This window comes from Sus scrofa, chromosome 1, assembly GCF_054392235.1.
Source record: "Sus scrofa isolate SSC_HxYL_T2T_F1_AM1 chromosome 1, Sscrofa_HxYL_maternal_Yorkshire_Landrace_v2.0, whole genome shotgun sequence".
Taxonomy (NCBI): Eukaryota; Metazoa; Chordata; class Mammalia; order Artiodactyla; family Suidae; genus Sus; species Sus scrofa.
Window position 1 is genome coordinate 11,407,794 of NC_139383.1, and position 21,741 is coordinate 11,429,534.

General features: G+C 38.2%; 1 protein-coding gene across 3 annotated transcripts in view; it reads right to left on the bottom strand.

The window, feature by feature from the left end:
• The window catches only part of LOC146405923 (uncharacterized), a 296,042-nt gene that overhangs the window by 230,943 nt on the left and 43,358 nt on the right, over positions 1-21,741 (bottom strand). The gene's annotated exons all lie outside the window — the stretch shown is intronic.

The following is a 21,741-nucleotide window of genomic DNA, read 5'->3' on the forward strand; positions in this document are numbered from 1 at the left end:
CTGTACAGCGGGAAAAAAAATTAAAATTAAAAAAAAAGAAAGGAAATGCTATCAGAAACAAACAAACAAACCAACCAGAATTCTGGTCAAGAAGGAGCTGATGATCAGAAGCTGGCAGTGTAAGGTGATCGGTGCAGTTTGATCACTCAGAGCAAAGCAATGAGGAAATGCACAAGCAGGAAAGAAAGACAACAGGAGGAGTTAGAGAAGCATGCATGCTCCACAGGAAAAAAGGGGAACCCATTGTGAAGTCAAGTTCCACCACAGCCAGGAGGTTCCTCCCAAGGGAGAGTATCGGATTTTGTTGCAAACAAACTACCTAAAAAATTAAGGGTTTAGGGAGTTCCTGGTGGCCTAGAAGTTATGGATTTGGCATTGTCACCACTGTGGCTTGTTGTCATTGCTATGGCTCCAATTTGATCCCTGGCCCAGAAACGTCTGCACGCCATAGGCAAGGCCATAATAAAAGGGGTTTTGGTTTAAAACAATATCCACTCTTACATACCAGGAGTATGTGGGCCGCTGTACAGTAATTTCTGATGATGTAAGCCAAGCTCAGCTGACTGCTTGAGCTTCCTCACATGTCTGTGATCAGCTGGGGTGTTGGCTGGGAGTGGCTGGTCTTGGATGGCCTCATCTCAGAAGACTCAGCTCTTCTTCAAGGGGTTGGCTTTTCTCTCCAGCGGGTTAGCTTGGGTGTGTTGTCACCAGGAAGTACAAGAAAAGAGGCTATACACTTTTCAAGTCTTTGCCCACCTATGGTTTCCTATCATCCCACTGACCATATCAAGTCATGCAGTGAAGCCCAGAACCAGTGTGTGGAAGGCACAACCAAAGAAGATGGTCCAGATTGGAACCATTAACACAATCAATAGACCACCCTAAGGAATTGGTAGTTCAGTGCTAAATGACAAGGATAGGCAAGTGTACACACCTTTTGATGAGGCAGAGCCTGAGAAATGATGCATGGAAAGTAAGCATTTCGCTTGTACATACTTGCTCCAGAGTAATTAAAGGAAGAAAGACCTCTCAAATCCTGGCTGTACATTTCTACCTGCTAAAGGTTCAGAATGCAGCGTGGGAGACCTAGGCTAGAGGTAAAGAAAATCTTGCTGACAATGAGAGTTGTTAAACACTGCAATGGATTACTAAAGGAAACTGTAATTTTCTTTTCTTTTAAAGTACTTAAAATCAGACCAGCTACCTAGTTATCTGGTACGTGTTCTTGGACAGAAGCAGAAAGACGAACTAATTGACATTTCAGAGTCCCTCCAGACCTATTATTGTCATGCTGAACCTATTCACACAGTGGAAGAAAGACTCTAACAGCCTGCCTTTTATTCCTACACTTACTGCACATTTATTACAGGTCCTCTCTGTGCCTGGCACTCTGCTTGGTGCTCCAGATATAATCTCAACCTTTAAGGAGATCACAGGCTTTGGTCAAAAGGTGGAGCAAAAATGCTCCATCTACATAAGTGTTAACACATGGAGTGATAGAAGATGCTATTTAAAATAGTGAATGTCTTCAAAGGACAAAGGCTACTGTGAAGGGGAAGATCCCTTGCCCTGGGTCTCTGCTTCTCTTTTGAGCTGCCCAAGAGAGCAGAAGGCTCTTTTGTTCAACTGAGCCCATTGATGGGTTTGGGATAGAAAAAGGGACTTAACAGCAGAGTTAGAGGTTTGGGGCTGGAGAGAGGAGAGTTCTCTGCATAATTAAGTGTGAATTTATGATTCGCTGGAAAACCCAGGTGAGGATGGGAGCAGAATGGGAATGGAATAGGGAAGGCCAGAATCCGGGTGTTACATGAGGCAGCATGGCCACAGAGAAAGTCCTTGGTCCGCGGTGGCTGTGGGGTATCTATGAACCTAGCAATCTAACTTTAAAAAAACTACCAAGAGAGATGTCTGTCCAAACAGGATAAGTGGTATAGACTCATCTTTCCCAACGTCTCCCTACTGGGTATAATCATAAACACTGGAAATCATGCAGGACCAAATCAGAGAACTCTGAGAGGTGGCAAGAGGAAGGCAAACTGCTTAAGGAGCCCAGGACCAGAGAAACATTATGTCCAGCATCTTACAACCTCTCGCCCAACAGAAGGTGACCCAGGCCGGCATTTCCCAACCCTCCAAACTAATGATAGAAGGTGTCAGGTAATCCGTGGGGAATGGATCCAGTGAGAACAGGTTACCAGGGGTAATGTTCTCCTTCCCCGACAGGTCTGGGGTCTCTTCCACTCAGAGACACCAGTTGGTGAGGTCCCGGACACCCACAAAGTGGATCCTGCCACACGCACCCAAGCAGGAATCCCTCTCTGTCCCCAGAGCCAGAGACTTTATTTTCTCACCTAGAGGCCCACGACAGGTGACCTGCCTCGTGACAGTCTTTCCACTTCCCCAAGGAGCACCAGCAAGGACCTGTTGAAGTCCCATGGCCTATTGTAAAGAATGAGCAAAGGGAGTTCTTCAAACGGAAATGAAATGAAAAAGAAGGTATCCATACCATGAAGAAGAAAGAAAAAAACAAACAAACAGGAGAAGAGCAGTACAATAGACTGGCCTTCACCTCACGTGTTTTCTAAAATATGTGCTATGATTGAAGTTAAAATTATAACACTACTTAGTACCTCAGACAATGATATTTAAAGTGGAGAAGGTAAAGAGTAAAGAGAAGTGACGTTTCCACATTTAACTGGAAGTGGCAAAATATGGATACCAGCAATCATTGACAAAGCACATGTGTGTATTGTAATACCCAGAGCAGCTACTAAGAAAAAGACATAAAGCAAAATATTCAAAAATACTAAAATTACATCAAGGTGGAATCTTTAAAACAGGTTCAAGTAACCCACAGGAAGGCAAGGGGAATAAAACCCAGAACAAGAAATAGAGGATATAAACGGAAAACAAATAAAAAGTGGTTAGACTTCAGCTCTAACACATCAGGAATCACATCAAGGGTACATGGTTTAAATATGCCAACTTCAAGGTAGAAATTGGCAGACTGGATTTTTTTTTTAATGATCCAATGACATGCTGTTTACAAGAAATTTACTTCAAATTCAGTGGCATAAGTAGGCTGACAAAGGATGAAAAAAAGACACACCATTTTGTTTATGAAAAGGGACTGAGATACATACATAAGATGTATATGTATGAACACGTTATAGACGACTACAAAAATCATTAACACCAGTTAGTCCTGATGAGGGCAATTGTGAATCTAGTATAAGAATATTTTTCACTGTCTACCCTTCCATGCACTCTAAAAAATTCAACAGATGCATGGGTTAATTTTAAGTTTATGTAAAACTAAACTGAAGAAAATAATTTGGGTGAGTAAAAGACAAGGACTATACAATAAACAATAGTATGTTATTTACTATAGCAGTGGGATGAAGGGTCCCACCAAGAAAAAGCACCAACCATTAGTAAAAGTTCCCGCTATGCGACTATCTGCACTGACGTTGCCCTAGAGTTGAAGAAGAACCATGGAAAAGGACACATGTTCCCTCTGTGTCAACACGAGGGCTGAGATGTAGGAAAAGCCATGGGATAAAGATGAAGAACAAGAGTTCAGCAAAGGCAAATAGAGCCAAAGATGCCCATACAAATATGGGTCCCTTCCGCCCCTGGCCTTGAAACCCACCCCCCCACTAGAGTCACAAAAATCTTGATGAAGACATTGGACTTCTACAGTCATGTGCTGTTATTCAACCTCATTTCATTTTCATCTCAGAGAGTTTTTAGCTGACCATTAGGTGACAGCAGCATGACCTATATCTTGGTCTATCCCACTCGTGTCCACTTGCAGAAAGACAGCATTACATGGTTTGACCAAAAATGATGAATCCAGAGTTTTCAAAATTTTTCAGTGATAAGCCCCATTGATGAGATTTATTATTTTGATTACTTAAATATTATTTCTAAATTGTAACAAAAGAATCGTGTTCCTTAGATACAAGCCACTTAAAGCATCTAGACTGTATTTGCAATACACCTACAGCCATGTTCAAATTCAGGAAGAAAATGCCCCTTGAGCTGAACCCTGATGACAAATTCTGTTCCCTCTCTTGTGACAGTAGCGGTGGGTGAGACAGATGACTCAGAGCTTTCATACATTAAGATTTTCCCCATTAGCTATTTATAGGGAAATCTTTTAAAAATGTATATGCTTAAAAGTTTAAAGTGTGCTACTCGGGATGTTACATTGACAAATAGATACGCTGTAGGTTCTTTCACTCGAGACTTAATTTTATTGCCCAAGCAAATGCAAAATGTAGAATGGTTCAAGTTCCTGATCAAAACTCTTAAATAAAAAGAGAAAATTGTTCTAGATTTTAAAATAATAGTATCTAAAATCCTTAAATAACAAGGAAACAGGAATTTTTTTCCCCTAGGAAAAAATACAACAATACAAGAAAATACACTTGTAAGAGTGATTCAGACCTAGCAAAGAAATGGTATTTGGAGATACAGGAAGAATATTTAGATTAAATGGAAGAGATGACAAGAAGCCCTCCCAAGAAGAGCCAGTCTTATGGACCCTACTGGCTATCCTTGTCACCATTCTCTTCTGTCTAGTGGCCTTGGAAATGGCACATTCTAAGGGAAGAAATTACTGTAATGGTTGCTGCATTAGAATTCTAGCTACCTCTCTATTAAGTGACCTTCATTCAATTCCTGTGGATAATAACTAAGGTGCAATAGTCAGCACATTGAGATGGAGAGGGGTTTTCTGTATAATCAAATGGTTACTTAACTGACAAATCATTTTTTCACCTTGGACAAGCAACTTTTGGCGCATGCATGCCTAACAGCAAGAAAAACCAGACCATACCTTTCACTGCCATTCACAAGTAGGCTTAAGTTCAGCATCTACTCAGTTTTCTTAAAGCCAAGAATACAATCTTCCCTTTGGCTCCCAACCAGAGACACCAAAACTCATTGCCTAATGCTGCAATTTACTACGAATGACAGCCCTGTTCTTTCCCTCATTTTAAAATTCCAGTACCGGAGTTCGCTTGTGGCACAGTGAGTTAAGGATCTGGCATTGTCACTGCAGCAACCTGGGTTGCCATTGTGGTCCTAGGTGGCATATGTGAAGGACATAGGCAAACCTGGGGAAACCAGGTCTGAAGGATTTTAGGAGGTAGCCCATAACAAAATCACATTTAATAACAGAGTTATCAGGAAAGTCTAAAGGTCTGCACCAGTTTTGTTTTTTTTTAACTCTACAAAGCTTAAATTCAGCCAACTCCCCTAAATATTTTTCCTCTTTTCAAGGAATTTGTAACTAAATAAACAGCATAACAAGTTGTTCTGTGACGCAGAAGACTATAAAGAGAAGAGGAGGGGAAAAGAAGGACACAAGAAGCACCATTGGAGAAAGGAGACAATGATTTACATGGAATATCAGGCACGGAATGCTATACCTTTCAAGTTTTGGTGTGCACTGTAAAATCCTGTTTAGAAAAGATGGCACCCTTTTAAGGAGATTTAGTGTTAGAAAACAAAGAGTGGACAAAGGGTAACAAGATGAAGTTCCTAACGTCAACTGAAACTAAATGTGTCACCTTGAGCAAGTCACTTAACTTTGTATGCTTTAATTTTCTCATCCATACAATGAAGGCCTTTAAACCAGAATTATTTCTAAGCTCTACTCAACAGGAAATATATTTCTTAAGCACTAACATCAAAATTTTAAAGTATATATTTTGGAAGTAATACCAATGTGTAATTTGGTATTGTTATTTAGTGCCCTATAGTCACCTAATGGACTAAATATTGGTTCCTCTGAAAAAATACTTTATTTTATTTTGTCTTTTTTTTTTTTGCCATTTCTTGGGCCACTCTCACAGCATATGGAGGTTCCCCAGCTAGGGGCCGAATGGGAGTCATGGCCGCCAGCCTACGCCAGAGCCACAGCAACGCAGGATCCGAGCCACGTCTGCGACCTACACCACAGCTCATGGCAACGCCGGATCCTTAACCCGCTGAGCAAGGCCAGGGATTGAACCCACAACCTCATGGGTCCCAGTCAGATTTGTTAACCACTGAGACATGATGGGAACTCCCTGAAAAAAAATTCTAAACTTGATATTTTGCAAAAAGAACTGCTATAAAAAAGACCTCTGTCATTTTTTTTAAAGGATTTTGCATGATTAAAGGTTAGAAAGGCACAAAGGACTTTAAATGTTTCTGAATAATAACTATCTCTAATTTTTTTTCAATTATCCAGCCTTCAAACAAGTTGATAATAATCTTTTTTAATATCTGGAGATATGATATCAGAAAACAATACCTATGAAAATATTTTGTCAACTAAAAGGTAATACAAAATATAAATACTACTGTTATTATTGTTAGTGCTAGAAAATTCCACATATGCTGCTGAGTTCTTAGGTTTATGGCTTATTCCTCTACATTTTTAGCGACAATAAAATCTAGATGTTAAATTCTAAGCAAGTTTCTAAGATGAATAGCTCATACGAATGTTCTTTCTCCTTAGCTTTTAGAATAATTGGTAAACCCACATACTATCTATGATTCCTCAAAGCTTTTATTCAAATATAGTACTAGTACAGATTTTAACTTAAAAAGCTATCTATTGTCACTCATGTAGCTCTGGATGAATGAGTTTTAATTTGACCCTCAAGAGTCAGTCTAGCCAAATAATAACAATGAAAATGCATGAGAACAGCAATTTCAACCTGGCTATTTCACAGACAAGCTTATTTTATGCATCAATAGCAAATAAATCAAGAAATTGGATGGACTTGCTGAATGTCTTTCACTGCCCTAAGTAAATCCATCTAGCTAGCGTAACAAGCAGTTCTGAAGATTGGAATGTAAGCAGAGAAGAAATATTGATTGATTGCTTTATTTAGGGTAGAACTGTAACAGCACCTATGTAAGGCATTTAGCATATCTGGCTAGGCAGTACCATCTTGTTGCTATAAGCTTAACTGCAAGATAGATTAGACATTGGTGTGTGGAGCCTGGTCCTATCACTTAGAGCCATCTCTAATAGCAAAACAGCTCCTACTAAAGGCATTAACTCTGGGAAGATGCAAGAGACTGGTGGCTGGCACATTCAATTTCCATAATGCAACACTACAGGGCAGCTGAGCATCTGTGGGAATGTCAAAATCCACATGTAGGAGCAAGCTGTTTCCAGTTGACCTTGTAGACACTTTGAAGAGGAAGAATGCTACACATATGTGCCATTTTGGATGTTTAGACACTGTTATATATGCACAGCAACAAAGCACCCTCTAGAAAAACCTCTTCTTCCCTATCAGCAATTCTTTTTGTTGTTATAGTTATTATTTCAGAAATAATAAAGTCCTGACCCCCAGATAAAGTCATCTGAAACCTAACAGATGTCCTACTGAAACTGAAAGAACACCAAAGAATTGAAAGAATGGGAAATACTTGCATTAGCAACATAACTTCCCTGGTAGAAAACTTTGCTTAAGTGCTTATTGGATGATTAGTATAATTTTTAATAACAATGCCAGGCCTTGTTAAACTTGGGACAATATTTACCAACCTCATGAATTTCTAGACTAATCTACAAGATTATCCAGATCACCCAGCTTTTTCAGTTGATGGTTCTCAGGGATTGACTCATCTATTTTGATACCTTGCTTGAATAGCTTCCAGTCAGGGATCCATTCATGAGCACTTGAAATGATTGCCTACCTTTGGTGCATGAGATTTAAGTGTACTGCTCATGCTCAAAGCACCATTTCCCACTTGTACAGTGTTATGCAGACATTCCTAAGGGAACTTAAAATTGGGGGGAGGCACCATTTGCAGCAACATGGATCAATCTAGAAATTATCCTATTAAGGGAAGTAAGTCAGACAGAGAAAGACAAATACCATATTATATCTCTTGTATGTGGAATCTAAAATATGACACAAGTGAACTTATTTAAAAAACTGAAACAGGCTCACAGACATTAAAAAAAAAACTTATGGTTATCAAGGTGGATAGTGGTAGGGGAGGGATAATATTAGGAGTTTAGGATTAGCAGATATACACAGTTATATATAAAAGAGATAACAAGGACCTATGGCATAGCATAGGGAACTATACTCAATATTTTGTAATAACCTATAAGGGAAAAGAATAGCTAGCTAGCTAGCTAGATAATGTGTAACTGAATCACTGTGCTGTACACCAGAAACTAACACAATATTAGTTATCATATATGACTATATGTCAATTTTTTATTAAATATGGGTGAACCAAACTTGAAAAGGAGACAACTGGAAATTCAAACCATTACCTGATGCCAAGAAACCAAACTGTCCTGAATATACAGTGACTCTTGACATTTAGGGAGGGCTAAATACCAAGGGCTTTGTGTACTCCAAATTAATACCCAACGACACAGCTTGTAAGTTCTTCTATACAATAAGGTGAGTTATATCTAAAAAACAAACTTAAATGACATCTTCAATTGCTCCAAAGAGAGTTACTTTGAATATTATAACCAGCAGAGAAAAACAAAGCAATATTCAGACTTAGGATGATCAGCTAGACTCACTCTCCTTAGCTAGCATATCAGCCCTACAGAAGTAAGAATGGATGGATTCCTAGGACACAGGTTTCCAGCTGCTTTTTTAGAAAAATGACAAATTGCTTTAAATCCCAAGCCTTGAGGAGAGTCACTTGTCAATGTAACTGCTCAAACTTAATTTATTACTGTATAAAAATTTACAGGCATTTTTATCAGAAGAAAGTGGTTTGTTCTCACAAATAACTTGGTTGTAATGCAATTAAGAAGTAAAATCATTGATTATATGTGATAAAAACATCAAGGGAAAGTGTTTAAATATATTTGTATTATAATCAAATGAAGAGAGGTAGTTCATTAACTTTAAAAGAATAATATGATTATAATTCTTTTTAAAGGCTTGGTTGACAAAGATCTGGTCCAACAGAGTTTCACAGAGACTCTCCTGTGAAAGTAATTTTGACTTCTTTTTACTCTGTAGTTACAGTGCTCCAGAGAATTCATAACTGCAAACCTTTTGTAAACACCACAGTTCCTACCCTGGAGGATTGCAGAAGTAGATGATATTTTACAGCTTTGCGGTGATGTCACAACATATGAGCATGATTTGCATGAATATCCTGGAGCGACCTGGGGCATCTCCTTGCTCTGTGAAACCACACCTCTCCTCTGCTCCTGCAGGTCCCTCTCCCTGTATCCTGGCACAGAACCCACTGTGTTAATATTAATCTGAACATCATGAGAATAGACAATAAGTTCTACAAGAGTAGGATCTTTGTAATATTCATCTTTGTGTTCCAGGCCTCAAGCAGTACCACAGGACATGTAGAAGTTCACGTAACATGTTTACTGGTTAAACTGAAGCGTGACCAGGGATTTGACCATGTCAGCTTTCTATGTTTAATGACTGATACTTTCACAAGAGACCCTGGGAAGTGTGGTCAACCAACCTCCTCTCCAGTGACAAAAGAGAAAGCCAAAACAGGGTTTGAGCAAGAAAGCTAGTGTAGCTCCACATAGCAATGCATGAGGTCAATCTAAGTGCATCTCTGTGAAATGCAGAAATGAGAAGAGTTTATCACCTAATACAAACAGAAGGGGGAAAATGAGCATGTTTACTCTTTCCTTATAGTACAGTATAAAAAAAATGAATAAATATCCTTGATGCCAAAATCATTAGGTTTCATCCTTGAAACCATTGTGTGAAAAGGAAGAGTTTCAGAAAAGCTTTTCCAAAATGAGCCTGTTTAAGGTAGCTTCTTTCTCACGCAAAAGTACAAATTTTGATTTAGAAAATGCAAGCAGTTGTGGAAGCAGCTTTTAAAAGGCTACTTATACTTTTCCATGCAGGAGTCAGTACTGGTTGATTATTTTCCCAGAGAAGATGCTCTTCCAATATATTGGGCTTGCACTGTCACATGGGAAACCTCATTTCTGCCCATTGAAAAGAAGAGAGAATTGAATTCTCTTTTTTTTCCTCTCTTTTATTGGCCACCTCTTGGCATATGGAGTTCCTGGACCAGAAACCAGATCTGAGCTGCAGGGGTGACCTACACTGCCACAGCTGTAGCAATGCCAGATCCTTAACCCCCTGTGCCAAGGTGGAGATAGAACCTGCGTCCCAGGGCGCTAGTGACACTGCTGATCGGGTTGCGCCACAGCAGGAACTCCAAGAATTGAGTTCTCTTGAGACTTTCTTCTGCCACATCAGAGAAGAAATACCTAGAAGTCTGCACAAAGTCCACCAAAGGTTGAGCTGCAACAGCATGAGAAGACTTGGAAACTTCCCACCCCACCTACGGGCATGATGTTGGCTTCTGACTTGCTGTGGAGAGTGTCACTTGCCCTATCACAGTAGGGGACAGACCCCTTTCTGTCGGTTCTAGATTTCTCTAGCAGTAATTTTCCTGTTCTTATTTGGATTTCCCCTTCTCTTTCTTTACAAAACATGCCGCAGGTTCATTTTCAAGGCCAAGGAGGAGAGTAAGCTATTTATATCCAAACGTGATTTTGATAATTAGTCAAGTTGCCCCATTTCACATTTCCAATTTATTGTATGTATTTTACAGTTCCCATGAAGGACGAAATGAGCATTTTTATGTTTTTAACCATATTTCGTAAATGGAAAAGATGGTTTTAAAGTCTGCTCTAAATTTTTCAGGAAGATAAAATTAAAATCCCTTTAAGATGCCAAACTCAACCTAATGAAGAATAGATTAATAAGATTTAAGAAAATCTTTTTCTGTTCCCTTAAACAGCTCTAGCTAAGGAAAATTATAAATTCAACCCAATAGTCTAAAAATTCTTTCATGAGAAATGATTAAGGTTTGGAGAATGGAATTTAGAAATGGAAGAAGGGGGCCACTCTTCCACTGTATGGATTCATTTCTAAGGTTAACATCATTTACTCACATACAAAAGAGATCTGAAAATGTAAGTGGACAACTTCTATAGCTACAGAGTAAGGGAAGCATCATGAAAGATTTCACCCATGAATTATTAACTGCTCTTAAAATTGCCACCTGCTACATACAACCAGAAAATCACATAATAAATATGAAAAAAATGTTTTCCAACATTGGACAATAGGCAAGGTAGGTCAGTGTTCCCTGAAAGAAGGGGGGAATGAGATAAGTCCTACAATTACACTCTTTTATTGCTCTGGGTCAGTTTCTAGGATCAAAAACAGTGAGGCAGAAAACAAAAAGAGGCTGAAGTTCTCACCGAATTGAAGAGATCAGGTTTGGAGTCTGATTATCTAAAATTCCAGGACAGAATAGTGGAGTGGAGGGAGCTACACAGAGACAACTCTACAGAAGTCAGCAGAAGTGTCCACTCAAATCGTTAGCCTGACACTAATCTGCACATGCATGTTATAATAAAATTCTAGCATGCTATGGAAAGAACCAGAAAACAGTGGATGAGAAAAAATTAATCTAGGAGAAGGCAGGAAAAGCATGAGAAGACAAACAAAACCCAAAACACCAGATGGAACAAATAGGTAACAACTATCAAGATGGCAGAATTATTGTCCAAACATGGCAATAATTACATTTAATATAAAAGGTCTAAAAGTTAATTAAGAGATAGAAATTGTTAGATTTAATAAAAAAGCAAAACCAACTCTATGTTATCAACAAAAACCAATTTTAAGTATAAATACTCAGATAAATGTAAAGGAATGGAAAAAGACTATACCAGGAAAAATGATCTGAAGAAAACCCGAGTGGCACGCTAATATCAGACAAACTAGAATTCAGGACAATAAATATTACCAGTAATTAAGAGGGACATTTCATCATAATACAGGAGTCAATCCATCACAATGTACATATCTCATAACAGACATTCAAATATACAAAGCAAATGTTCATGGAACTTAAGGGAAATACAGAAAAATCCACAATTATTATTAGATATGTCAACAATATTTTTCAGTAACTGAAAAGACAAGTAGAGAGAAAAATCATTAAAATATTGAAGACTTGAGGAACAGCACTATCAATTTGACCAAGCTGATATTTATAAACACTTCACTTAAAACAGAAGAATAAATATGCTATTCAATAGAAGAATAAATATTCTATTCAACCGTACAGAAGAATAAATATTCTATTGAAACATTTATCAAGGTAGACCATGTTCTGAGCCATGAATCAATAAATGTATTTATCTCAATAACTATAGACTGAAACTATACAAAGCGTATTATTTGATCAGAGTAGGATTAAACCAAATTTTTTAAAAGCTATCTGGAAAAATCACCAACTCTTTGGAAATTAAATAACACTTCAAAATAATCCATGAGTCAAAAAAATTACAAAGAAAATGAGAAAATATTTTCAACAAATGATAAAATATAACATTTGCTATTTGTGGAATGTAGCAAAAGCAGTGCTTAGAGGAAAAGTCATAGCTTTGAATACTTATATTAAGTAAAATGGTCTAAAATAATTATCTAAGAAATTAAACTCAAAGTTAGCAGAAGAAAGGAAACAATAATAAAGGGATTATAAAATATAAATGGGATAAACAATAGTGAAAAATCAGTACAACAAAAAGCTAGTTATCTGAGAAAAAGAAAGAAGATATGTTACCAACATCAAGGCTAAAGGAAGTGACATCACTGCTGATTCTATAAAAATTAAAAGAATAATAAGAAAATACTATAAGCATATTTATACTAATAATTTTGACAACTTAGATAAAATAGAAAAATTGAAAGACAAAGAAGTTTTTTTTCTTCTTCACTCAAGAAGAAATAGCATTAAAAGCCTATATCCTATTCAAGAAGTTGAATTCCTAGTTTAAAAACCATCCCACAAAGAAAATTTCAAGCCTAAGTGACCCTATTGGTAAATTCAATCAAACATGTACAAATAACACCAATGCTTCCAGAAAACAAAAGAAAAAGGAATATTTCCCTAAGACCAACATTATCCTGATCCCAAAATAAGATAAAAACGTTACAAGAAAACTACAGTTGAAGATCTTCAAAAATATAAAGGTACATCTTTAACAAAACAGAAAAGTATTCATCTTAACAAAATGTTAGTAAATTGAAATGCAGCCATTCTGTGAAAAGACAATACACCACAACCAAGTGGGGTTTATTTCAGGAATGCAACATTCAAAAATCAATGTAATTCACCATATGCATATTTTCAAAAATACATTATTACAAAAATCAATAAATACCAAAAGAGCATTTGAAAATAATTACACACACTCATAACAAAAACTGTCAATGAACTATGAAAAGAAGAAAACTTTCTCCACTTGATAAAGGACAAAAAAAAAAAAATACATAAAAAAAATCTAAAAAAAATACACTGTAAACAAGTAAGCCACACTTGGAGGAAATATTTTCAAAACATATATCTGATAAAGGACTTATTCCCAGAATATCAAAATAACTCATAAAAATTGGGAACAATATGTGAACACTTCTTACAAGAAGATACACAAATGGCAAGAACGTACATAAACAGGTGCTCAATATCATTGGTCATTAAAGAAATACGCTACTGATGTCCGCTAAATTGGCTAAAATTAAAGACTAACTAGAACAGCGGGTTAATGATCTGTAATTGTCTCTGGTGATGCTGGTTCGACCCCATCCCAGATCAGTGGGTTAAATATCTGGCGTTACCACAGCTGTGGATCCCTGGCCTGGGAACGTCCATATGCTGCAGGTGCGGTCTAAAAAGAAAAAAACAAAAACAAAAACAAAAACTACTTAACTCTACCAAATGTTAAGGATATGAATTAACTGAACTTTCATACATTATTTCAAGCGTGTAAATAAAATGAAAATTGCTATAGCCGCCATGCAAAATAGTTTGGCAGCTTCTTATATATGCTAAGAGTACATTTACCATACTACTCAGAAATCCCACTCCTACATATTTACTTCAGAAAAATGAAAATATATATCTGAAGGTTCACAGCAGTTTTATTCATAATAGCCCAAACTGGAAACAAACCAAATGTGCCTCAAAGGATGAATGAATAAACAAATGGTGTAACTATACAAGGGAATACTACTCAGTCATAAAAAGAAATTCTAATAGACGTGAAGCACAGATGATTCTCAAGTGAATAATGCTAGTAAAGAAGCCAGACACAGAGAACTACATGCTAAATGACAAAGACGAAACTAATGTCATGGAAAGATCAGGGGTTCCTAGGGTCCAGAGCGAAGGAGAGGCTGAATGCAAAGGGTCATAGGATTTTAGGGATGATAAAAATGCTTTATATTTTGATGGTGGTGATGCTTACGTAGCAGTATACATTTGTCAAAATTAAACATTAAAATTGATTCATTTTACTGCTTAATCACACATCAAAAAAGCTTATTTAAAATTTTAGGAGGATATACAATAAAAAGAAACGATTAGCATTTATTAAAAATTCTACATTAAAAAATATTGCCCTCTTCTCCCTATTATTGTGTGTCCAGATGTGTATTTTATCTTTTATTAAGTATGGGGAAAATCAAGCTATTTAAAACTGAGACTATGTGGAAAGACCTTCAAGTGGTATAAATACACTTATATTAAAATAAGAGCACTTTGTAATAGCTAATTGATGGTTTTTAAGATGTATTTCAGAAGTGTAAAGAGTATACATATCTTCATGCCTATCTCCAGGGTGATTTATTAGGTAGTCTGATGGATCTACACAAATAACATTTACTATTGTTAGTACTTCCTGAATTATGGTTTTATTTAGAACATTCTAATTTTTAGAATCAATAAGCCATTAGTTTTTACATACAATTATAATGAAAATAGCACTGGGATAACATCATGTTTACCCTTTTGCAGTTTCGCTTCCAGACTATTTTGTAGAAATTTGAAAAACAAATTTATTGATGGGAATAGATTTCCCCTACTTGGCTTTCAAATTCATTGTAATCAATCCTGTAACATTAAGCACATTTCCTCATCAATATGAAAATTAAACTTCAGGGACTGACCTTATAAATAGATCAGAAAAAGCAGAAGGACACTGAGAATAAGTTAATGACATTTCCAGATAATCAAGCCCAATAAAAGTGTAGTGTTTGAATGTGCAATGTGCAGAATAAATCAAATTCAAAGGTACGTTCCCAGATTTTAAAGAGCCTATGAAGAAAAAGAGTAATCTGGTAAATCTTGATCACTTTAAATGGGCAACACTTTGTGCTCTGCAGAAGGTTTGTGTTGGACACACACACACCATGAGTTCATTAGCAAATCAATCATGATAATATTGAATTAAACAAAATAAAACAAATTTTCTCATATCAGGACTTCTCAGAACCTTTAATATGCTAATCTGCATTGTGATTCTTACTAGAGAAAGTTAGTTACATGGACCCCAAGTTATTTAACCATGAAATCTAGGATCAGCTACTAGAATTTGTATTTGGGAAAAAAAAAAAAAAAAACTTTAGGAAAGCTGGCCTAAAGCAGTGTTTATTTTCTCAGAGAAACTCTTAAATATATGAGCTCAGCTCTCCAAACCACATTTCACTTAATCTTTTAATAGGTATGTTGTTTTACTTGTTCTTTTCAGTAAACGTCAGAAATACATAATTACTTTGTGGCTTGCTTCCTAATACTCTCTTGGAACGTGTTTATTTGTATACATGTGTATATTCATACAATTTGTTTTCAATAATTAAATAATCATAAAATGTATGCATGTAATTTAGCTAGCTATGGATGGCTCTAATGTCTTCTAAATGTAGGCAAAGCTAGTCTGTTTTGTATTAGACAGGCATACCCACTTATCTGCAATGGGACACTTTTTAAACAAGAAGCAGTTGTTAGAAGACAAGTCTCCATGGGTCTCATGTTTCTGCATGTCTTATGAACAGAAGTGTTGATCGTTTCTTCAGTATTATCTTTTGAAGGACATTTGTAGAGCAAACAGCCTTGGAAAACACAGAATCTTCCTCTGGGGCAGTCCCTTCAAAAGAGTAATTCCTTTAAAGTTTGGTCCCTGAGCTCCCTTTAAAGGATCAGGGCTTCTCAGCCAGGAGATGAAGCCACTGCGCGTGGAGTGTCCACTGGGATGGCTCCACATTACCACCATGGGCCTCGGCGGGCAAGAGGAACATGCTGAACCTGAAGTTCATGTGTCCTGCTGTGCCATGAGTCATAATAGCCTTATTCTCTGACCCAGGAGTCTCGTGTCTTCCACAAGCATCGTGAAACTGACAAGGTTAACTTATTAGCCTGCAAATAGGATAAAAGCTCAGACTTTTCGTAGTTCTTTCAGCTGTAACATTTACACTGAGGGGACACTTTCTGATGAATATCTTCCCTATAACAGCAAGAAGAGTTTGAAGATGTAGTGGAAGGTTGAACAGAAGGAGACAGGGAAAGAATGAGGAGGTTTGGTCTTATCGCAAGAACAAAACACAAAGCATTGGTTCCCAGGGACCACCCATGCAAGACAATGACAAAGTCAGAAAGACTATGATAGAGGCGGAGTTTCAGAACACAGTGCTTTTGTTTTCACAGTCCAGCTATACCCCCTCCACAGTTTATGCGGCTTCCAAACAGAAGAGGGTAACAGGAAGCTAGAATCTGGGAGAGTCAGGACAAGTATATTCTATAGGTCTGCAAAAAACAAAGCAAAACAAACAAACAAAAAAACTAGAAAGTGAAAATAGTTCTGTGTATAAACTCTAGTATGTCTTATTTTGGTTGCCCTGTCATGATCAGAATACATACTTCATGCTTGCAATTCTAGAATGGAAGTAAGAATGTGAAAGATACCTTGGAATAAGGACAAACTGCACAGCACAATCTTCCAGAAAAATAAATGCTCTAGAATTAGATAAATAAGATTGTACTCTCTGCAGTCATAGTTAGCACCTAACGAGGTTTTCTTATTACACCATTTTATCCTTTTGGGACCAAAAAACCAAAATCCCAAAGTTCTGAATTATGAAAATCTGGGTCTTATTATTCAATACTGTGGTAGGCAGAATAACAACTCCATAAATATCCACACGCCTTAATCCTCCGAATCTTTAAATAAATTGCAATACATGGCAAAAGAGACCTTTCAGATACAGTCAAGGTAACAGACCTGAAAACGAGGAGATTATTCTGGGTTATCTGGGGGCGCCAATCTAATTACACAAACCCCTAAAAGCACATAACTTTTCCCAGCTAGAAGCAAGAAAGATTCAATAGTGGGGAAGTCAGGGAAATTGAAGCATGAGAGGGTCTCCACTAGTTGTTGCTGGAGGGGCACCACATGGAATGCGGGAGAAGGAATGTGGGGAGCCTCTAGGAGCAAAGACCAGGTAGGGGCAAAGACCTCTCTGATCATCAGCAAGGAAATGGAGACATCAGTCCTACAACCACATGGAACTGAATTCAGCCAAGGACCAGAATGGGTTTACAAGTGGCTTCATCCCAGAGCCTTCAGGAAGGAATACAGCTCTGCCACCATGTTGATTTCTGCGTTATGATTCTTTAAGCAAAAGACCCAGCTAAGCTAAGCTATACTCAGAACTTCTGAGCTATAGAACTGTGAGATAATAAATGGGTGTTATTTTAAGTGCTAGATTTGTGGTCATTTGTTATGGCAGAAATAGAAACTAATACAATACTAACTCCTTCTATAACCACTGATGGACAATTTGTCTGAAGCTTTTATATTTGAAGATTCAAGCAGTGATGACCCGATAAGCAAACTTACGGAGGTGTTGCCAGTTTTTAATTCCAGTGTCATTTATTTGCCTACAGACATTTGTCTAGCAAATGAAATAACCTGATGAATAATTGAAACTTTGCTATTTGATACCTTTTCAATTATTCAATAACAAAAGAGAATAACAGTATCATTCCCAGAGAGTTTAAGTAAACATTTCTCTCCTGAATTTATTTAACTCTTACACTGTGACCACAATGTCAAGGCTACCACACTGACAGTGGAGATCTGAAAATTTCCTTTGAATTTCCTTTTAGGCATTGAACGTGTGGTCACTTTGGGTTGATGAAGCACATAGGTTTGTATTTGCGTCTTATCCATCAAATGACCTAATCCTTCTAAAAGGATCTTGTTCCTTTGAACTAAGGAAGCTAACTCTTCTCTGAGAATAAAATTCTTTGACTATGTAAACAACAGGACTGGAATGCTGTAACCTGTGCTTAGGGGTGATGGTAAGATAAGTGACCATTAGTTAACTCAAGCAAGATTATCGTTATTAACAAACACAAGAACAGTACAAAAGAATTGCAAAGAGAGGTCTCTCTAGGTTACAGTGAGTGACTTGGAAAGATCACGCTTATATATTTGGTAACTCTTTTTGAGTCAATACTCTAGGGGAGGGAATACGTTTCAGGATGGTTACCGAGGTCTTACCTCTTCACATGGCTTCTCCTCAACCTCTCATTTAACTTTAAGATACACTGGCTAATAACAAATAACCAACTATCTCCTTTCAAATAGAAATCTCAGAAGCAGGAGATTCTATTTTCAGTCTTCCGACATGAACAACAACAAAACTAGAATAGAAAAAGTTGCTGGCATCCCCCAGAAAAGGTCCTGAAATTCTACATGGCTTTTAGCATTATCTTCTCAATTTCTGTTTAAAAAAAAAAAAAAAAAAAAAAAGGCAGCTAGGGTTTTGATAGAGATTGTGTTGAATCGGTAGGTTAGTTTGGGAAGTATTGCCATTTTCACAATATTCAGACTTGTTTTGTGGTTTGCAGTGCATGTGTTTTACACTTCTTTTGGTAACTTGTTTTGGGGTCCCATGAATTTACTCTAACTAGGCCCACTGACCAGGCAGTGTGAATTGTTATGTATAAAAGCTCTTTAAAGCTCTGACTTCTCCTTTCTGTTGACTTTGAATCTCCCACAGTACCCAGTTAAAGCAGAAAATACTCTACAGGGAGTTAATTTGTAAGTGTTGAATAAATAATTTTTTCTGAAAGTTAATTTACTATATATTGTGGGAACTGAATGATCATGAGCAGAGAAATGAAGACAATATGCCCCAAAATATTGGAGAGAGTCACTCCAGGAGTGGTGGTTGAAGACAAAATATGCAAAGTATTGCAAATGATCTTTGTATAGCAAATCATATGGCTTGTAAATGTCTTTTTCCACCTCCAGATACCCAGATATCCATAATGGGCAAGGGCTTAGGCACAAGAAACCTCTTCACTCCCCCGCAATGGCCAATATTTTTTTTGCTATAAAGGATCAGAGAGCAAATAGTCAGACTTCGTGGGTCCTCTGTCCTTTCTTACAACTACTCGATTCCACCATGGCAGCACAAAAGCAGTCCCAGACAGTACATACACGTGATCATGCCTGTGTGTGTTCCAATAAAACTTTGTGTATAAAACTGGACAGCAGACAAGATTTGGGCAGCAGGTTGTTGTCAGTCAACTCCTGGTTCTAGCGCCTAGAACACAATGCTGTCCTTACGGACCTGAAGAACTAAACCGCATGGGCAGAGGGTGATAGTTCAAAGAAATCTTTTTCCCTATTACAACCGGAAGCGTCAGAAGTCCATCTGCATCAGGCACTCAACTGACCCAGAGGAAGACAGACTGCCAATCCTATACCTTGGGGGGTGACCTATTTTCCCAGGTAGGTTGTTACAGACTACTGAGCAGAGGTCCCTGTTGGTTATCTATTTTATATGCAGTAGTGTGTATATGTTAATCCCAAACTAATTTACCTCTCCTCCACACACCTTTTTTTCTTTGCTAACTATAAAGGTGATTTTGAAATGGTGAGTCTGTTTCTGTTTTGTAAGTAAGTTCATTTGTATCATTTAAAAAACTAGATTCTAAAAAAGGATACAAATAAACTTGTTTGTAGAACAGAAACAGCCTCACAGACTTTGAAACCAATGGTGGTTACCAAAGGGGACAGGGGAGGGAGGGGAGGGAGGGACTGGGGGTTGGGACATATGCACACTGAGGTCTATGGAGGGACGAGTGATGGGCCAAGGGGACCTGCTGTCCAGCACAGAGAACTCTACCCAATATCCTGTGATCGTCTACGTGGGGAAAGAGTCTGAAAGAGAATGGATGTGTGTCTATGTATAACTGAATCACTTTGTTGTACAGCAGAAATGATCACATCATGGCAAATCTTCAATAAAACTTTTAAAAATGAAAAAAAAAGACAAAAAGGAAAAAAAATTCCACATAGAAGTGATATCATCTGTGGTAACAAAGTGCCACAGACTCGGGAAGAGGGGGCAGTGGGGTGGGTAGTCAGCCACAGAAATGTATGTTTTCACACTTCTGCAGACCAGGTGACCAAGATCAAGGTCCTGATAGGGTGGTTTCTTCTGAGACCTCGCCCCTTGACTTGCACGTGATCACCTTCTCCCTGTGTCTTCATATGATTTTCCCGGTGTGTCTGCGTCCAAATTTCCTCTTCTTATAAAAGCACCAGTCGTATTAGCTCAGAGCCCTCCCTAATGACCCCATTTCAATTTAATCATGTCAAGACCCTCTCTCCAAATACAGTCCCATTCGGAAGTACTCAGAGGTAGGACCTCAACATGTGAATCTGAATACTTCTCTCAGAGAAAACCCAGAAACACTTACCTGTAAAACCAGCCCCCATACTTTCCTTTTCCTTTGCTTCACCTGTCTCTGGGCCTGCACTCCCCAATTCCCTTTGCATGGCCGCCACCAGCTGTGTAGGATCTGGGATTTCTCCCCAACCCAGTCCACCAAGAACAGAGAATCTCCCAGCTTCTTCCTCATTTCTCCAGCCCATAAAGCATGCTCATAGCCATCTAAAGATTTTTCACAGGTTTAAAGTAGTGTGTAATAAATGTCCTTTCCCTCTGTTAGAGCTTAAACCTTGTTAGGAGAGCCACAGTCATCCTAGAAGAGGTCACTGTATTCACAACGGACCAAAGAAAGAGTTGTCTCCTTTCCTGTTAAAAGCAGTAATTCGCATTAACATGGAACTTTGCCACCAAAACATAAATATACACAAATCACCGCTTTTGATCCCCTTCGTAGCCTGCAAGGAAGACAGGACATCCCCAATTTACAAATGAGGAGGCTGTGCTTTAGAAAACTTCAGTGCTTTTGCCTAAGATGCTACAACTAGGTTATACAACCAGAAAAATCCATGGCTCTGACAAAGACTTGGGGTCATTCGTTCCCGATATGGCTTGGATATTCAAAGCTCCTACCTACCTATTTTAAATGAAAGTGGAAGTGTGGCATTTCTGATGGAGAAAAAGAAGGTGAGGTTGGAGAGTGGATTTGCCCAAGGGCTGATGGACAGGCTGGTTCCCCAGGAGACAGGGAAGAAAATATGCAAGGTAAGTGGGCTGCACCATTAGGCAACACGACCCCCAACTGGGAGGAGGGCATGCTTCCCCTCCCCCACCTCCACGAGGCTGAGGGTCACCAGACAAAAGCCTGACGAGGGGAAGGTAGGGGAGGAGATCTGGGGAGCCGACTGGGCTTCCCCAAACCACTTTCCACAAAGGTGGCAGGAGGCTGTCCCAAGAGGCAGCTGCTCCCAAGAGCACAGGGGACCAAGTCTGGAGGGTTGTTTCTGATATTCCCTGCTGATGTCTCTTAATACACAGCCTCCGCATGTGGACGCAAGCAAGCCTGGGGCTGCCTGCAGCCTGTTGACAGAAGACATGGTCTGTGGGGGATAGACCTAAAGAGAAATCCTCACATCAGAATACTTTGTGTTGA